Here is a 5,761-nt window from a genome sequence, read left to right as displayed (position 1 = left end):
TTAAGCAATTAAATCACATAAGTGTGGGTTGCCTACCTCTTCGGATGTTGCTAATCAAATGTACGTAATTTGCAGTTTACATTACTGGATTATCTAGCCAAACGCAACACGGGTAAATTATAGTGAACTGCACTGAGTATTCTCAAGGGTTAAAAACTCCCGGGGTTAATCAACCCCTATGTTATTTCTAATTGGCAGTTAACAAGAATTTGCACATCTTGCGCATGAAGAGTCTTATGTGAATGACGTAGCTGCTTAGTAGTTTGCAGCACCAAAAGGGGTAGGCAACCCGCACACGCACTGAAAGGACTCAGATTACACCCCTCAGTGCCGTAAAAAGTATGTGATTTAATAACTTACCTTTGTGGCTAATATGCAAATTAAAAAACACAAGCTAAAATGCTGAAAAATCAATCAAGTATTGAAATCGGCTAGTTAATACCTGAATGGGGAGCAAACCCCTACTCATATGGGCTTACCTGTGCCCCAGTGCTCGTTCTCAATATTCTGAATGTGTTTTCAAAACCATGCAACTTGGTAGAGTCGTCAAAAATGGTCCAGTCGTTAGTAATCAATATTTGTGTAGGTAACCCCCGCACCAGAAGTAAATGATCGCGGCGCCAAGTAAGGATTTTAAGAGGAAGAGTGAAAGAACACATGTGTCAACTTAGAATGGAAGCACCCAGACTAATAAGAAGAAATCTAGATCAGCAAAGATGAAAAATAACAAAAGTGGACCGAACGGTGTAACAGCTGAAAATATAAAATATTGTGCAGATGAATGAATACAGAATATATTTTTTAATGAGAAAAATATGGAGACAAGAAAATATGTCGGAAATATGACGGTTAGGCTATCATAACAGCCTTGTACAAAAAAAGGCGACAGAACTGAGCATATGGATGTATCAAGTTTTAGAAGTGCCAAGCTTGTTCTGAAAAACCGATCTAATTTTTATGGTAAAAGAGGCGTTATGAATATACCTCACTGTCATATTGTTTGTTGATTTGGGGGCCTTGTAGCACTGTTAAAAGATTTAGGGTAAAATCATTGAGTTATTAAAACTAAAAAGTGGACAAGGTGACCCATTGTCAACGCGACTATTTACATTGTCCTGGAAAGGATTATTAGCGTGAAAAGACTCAGGACAAAAGTCACCAAGTAGTAGCATGAAGGATTACACGAAGGGAAGTAATGAAAATACATCATACAGGGGAAAAGCAAAGTTTTGAAGAATTAAATGACTGGGGAGTATAGAATTTCTAGTAATTAACTTGAAGGAACCATTATTCTTTTACGTTCCGTTCATCGTCTGGAGCTTTATGTCTCCTTTAGAGACGGTAAATTAGTTTTTTTTGCGTGATGTTTTTGTAGAGTAGTTTGGAGGTCACCCTTATCCGGGTTTGGGACCAGCAGTGAGGCTAAAGTTAGAAACATATAGTCCCAGGCGAAGTTGCTTCTCTAATGAGGTAAGTGTACCTAAGAGAGCAACTGTAGGGGAAAATTAAGTTCTATATCAAAAGAAACAAATCCATTTCTCGTAAGGCTAAATGAACCGTAACACGTTGAAGGTATAACTTACTATTAAATCCCATAGACTTCTTTACCCCTATCGCCAAATCGCGCGTGTACGTAACTAGGTTACCTAATAAAGGTAACCACCTAGAAATAATGTGGCATGATGTAGAAGTTACACAGAGAACGGTAGCAAACCTACGTCTTGTAAAAGTTTATAGCACTCAGCTCAGAAAAGTACTACAGTTTTATGCGAACGTTTTTAGTGGTTAGTGAGCTAGTAAAAACTAGGATATTTATAAGTTATAACCATTTAATTTTGAACCTTGCAGTAATAAGTATAAATTTTAGAAACTCGACAGTAATATTGCACGAAAGGCATTAATGCACTTTTCCGTCAGATGATGGATTCGCCTTATTAAAAGTACGGTTATTCATGCCGGCACGTAAAGGAGAAAATCAGAAACGAAATCCCCCCACAGATTTGTTGCATTCTCCTTTACTCTGACATTCACGCAGACTAATATTTGATCTAAATCCGGCTGCTGTAGAATGTAGATCCAAACATAATTGCCTGCTTTCTAAATAGGACTAGGAGTTATAAAAGTTATCTCTCACAGAAACCTTTTACACAGAAACTTCTCAACTTGGACCATTCGAAATTTATTGAAATTCCTTTCGACGATATGCGGGGGCGGACCTTAACAATATTATTAAATCCACCTTCATTCGCGCGACCTTGAAATTTTTAATTAACTGTGCCGCTAACAGAATTACCTACCTTATTTTTCAGCGCAATCGTGATATACGGCTGTTTACTTAGCGTCAACAGGCAATTTCTCAATTTAGATTAACTCATTTATGTAAACTATTTGCTTTAGTCCGCTTGAGCTCGTCTTATATATTAATAAAATATTTATCTTCCAAAAATTCCGGATTTAGTTGCTGTATATATTTCTATTTACGTTTCACTTGGAGCATGCAAATCTGGCTGAATTTTTAAAGCTTTCTCGGTCGTTTTGATGGAATACGTGTACTGTCGCTTGTACTTGTCCAACCCACGATCCCCAAAATAGCTTTTTGGGAGAAATCTAACCATTAACACAACCTACCCCTCAGATGATATCAATAACGGCAATATCGTGCAAAATGTACCTAGGTGAAGTCCGTACACAAATTTAATTACCTATTTAATTACCTATTATTATCCTCAACGATATACTTCTAGATAACGTTTTCGGAAACTACGCAGGCAATTTTGGAAATGATATCGCCAATGTCACGTTGTCCTTGAAATCGTGGAAATGTAGCTTATTTTTTCCGCCAGTGGAAACATCAAAGCCGAACTTCAAATATTTTGTATGAGCCAACATGGGAAAATTACAGCGGCATTTTACGTTGCTTAGAATTAGTGTCGAAAAGGACCACAGATTACAAAGCTGATATGACGATAGTATAGTAAGTACCTACTACAGGCACATAGACAGAAGGAGCAAAAACACTTACATGGTCCGCCCCGTTTGATGCTAGTTTACTACCTCAAGTCGACTCATATAATTTTCATGTCTTGTGGTGGCTGTTAACATTGTTTTGCATCAATCATCCGAAAACTTTCAGTATCTACCATCAAAGGACACCTAAAATTGTTGAATAACGTTTCATATTTAAACTCGCGGTGTAATTACTAAATCGATAGCGAAAGAGTACACTTTAATTGTAATTAAACTATCGATCATACAACGGTAATAATACAATAATATACGAAATATGCTGCAGGGAATTTACATTTCCCATTTGATCTCATCGACCTTTTTTTACACGAACAATTGTCATTTTATTTATATTATGGTTGAAATTGTTAATTGATTTGTAATTTGCAAAGGGACACTAGTGACATATGTTTGAATCGCAATGATGAGTGTGTGGAGAAGGTTTTGGAAGATGTTTTTTAACGTAGAAAAAATAAAAATCTAATGGAGTTGAATCCGGAGAACGAGAAGTACATGAGCTAGTGATATCGAAGTGGTTATTTCTTGCTGTCAGTGAAAAGATGTCATGGTCGATACTTATGCACAAATTTTGTTAGGACAAGATTGCGCAGTGAGCATTTAGGCCGTTTCAACTAAAGTCCTCAGTTCTTGAAAATCTACACTAGCAGATCCTCGAATGTAAGAGAAGTAAATTTAATACCATTTTCAAGTCTTTCGCTTCATCATGTTAGATGAGTTGTCACTGATTCCTTTATTTTGTTAAGCATGTGGGAATGTGGTTGTTCGTAAATGGACTGTATTCAAATTGAATCAAATTTTACTATTTACTACCTAAATTCAACTTTCTCATTACCTACCAATAAGTGTTGCCTTTTATTCAGATTTACATTATTGATCAAATGTATTTCTTAACTTTAAAATCAAGGTCGCTACGATTTATCAAAGTGGAGCTGGGAATTATTCAGAAAATTTTTTAACAATTTGGCAACATTGGCAAAAAATCAAAAAGTGATAGATTTTCGCGCAGAGATTAAAAAATGACATCGAATCAGCTAAAAATGTACAGTGTGTTTCATTAAGAAAATCAGCTGTGCATTGACACCGTAAAAATGGACACCCTGTACATTCAAAAATAATTGCAATAGATGCGCAACCATTTGCACAAAAGGTTTTGTGATATTTTTTACCAGGTATGAACTAGGAAAGACCGGCTCACTGTAGTTTTAGAGTACTTTCTGTCTCTGTTTCAGAAACCGTCGAACTAACCAGCCCAACCAAGTTTCCTGTACCCATGGACAATTGTCACCCAATTTGAATTTTCCATCAAGCAATAATTGCATGACCAACTCAGAACCAATCAAAATATCGACATGACCAGGAATTCCAAAATTTGGATCAACCAATCTCACAGTCGAAGGAATGTTCCACACAGAGAACGTTTTACTTGGCAGATTCTTTGTGACAACAATAAGAACAACTTTTTTGCATAATCTTGATTGCGAGACCTCATGTAGGCTTGAATCTTGAAGAAACTTTTTACGGAGGTGCATTCAATTCCCTTGACAGGCTGATAACGATCTTGCTTTTATGAGCCAAAAGATCAGTAAACGATTCATTTATGAAATTTGCTTCTACAGCACTAGCCAAATGAGGTTTGTCATTCTCGTCATGCAAGTAAACCAAAGTAGTAAAAATTAGAATTTGTCGCTGATTTGTAGGATATTGACATTCAATTTATTTTTTTCTGCTTTGGGCCATCCTTCGTGACATGCAATAAGAAGTGATGTTTCGACTTGGTGTTTTTCGGACACTCTGTACAACATATCAAAGATTTTTTACAATTTCTTGAGCGATGCAATCCAAAGCAATTAAAACACTAATTTTTAGAAGTGATCAATTCCCAACGTCTGTGAACTGTGAACACAATTTTAACAAACTTGTTGCAAACCACACATTTTGTATCATTGCCAGTAAAGAAGTTTCTGACTTCTGAATGCACGCTATAAATGTGAGGTCGTCGGCAAACCCGATGACATCAACCTCCGCGAGATACCAAAGCCTCAGCGAATATCTCTGATGGGTCACTTACAGACACAACCCCGGAAGCATTGTCTTCTTGTGAATCCCTGTCCGGGAGCTCTTCGTGGCCATATCTGTTGATTCCTGGAAGCGTTCTTTTGTTCAGCGTACATTAATTTTCTCCGTTGTTTTGATCTTTTGAGTTACGATCCTGTAGCCCCTCCCCCACATGTCGTTGTCAACCTCTTCACACAGCCGCCTCCACGAGCGTTCCTTGCTTTTCTTTATCATGTTCTTTATATTCCTCTCTCTGTCTTATATGATATATCTCGTTTATCGCATCCTGTTTTTTTACTAGTCTTCCTCTTCTTCACATGCATATTTTCGTTGGTTCCGGTATCCCCTCGGTCCACCAGTAAACCCCTCTTCTTCTTTGGCTCTGGTTGGAAGTTCCCGACTCAGGGGAGTACTCTTTGAGGTCCCACAGCACGTAATTGTGGCCGCTTAAGGTTAGGACCACTTCCATCCTGTCTCGGTGGTCTTTATGCACCCCTTCCCACCTGTGGCACCAATCTCGCATCGTATTTCTACGGCGACCGCCCACTGAAAATCTATAGTTTCTCTTCTATTATTAAGGTTTATCTGGAGAAACTTCATCGCGATGGAGCGAGCTCCTGCGCAGTACAGCCGTTCCGTTTGGGGATATCTTGAAAGGTTTCGTGGGGGTTCAGTAAGA

Source organism: Photinus pyralis, unplaced genomic scaffold (assembly GCF_008802855.1).
Source record: "Photinus pyralis isolate 1611_PpyrPB1 unplaced genomic scaffold, Ppyr1.3 Ppyr1.4_LG6, whole genome shotgun sequence".
Classification (NCBI taxonomy): Eukaryota; Metazoa; Arthropoda; class Insecta; order Coleoptera; family Lampyridae; genus Photinus; species Photinus pyralis.
The sequence above is the reverse complement of the archived record's forward strand: the minus strand, read 5'-3'. Positions refer to the sequence as shown.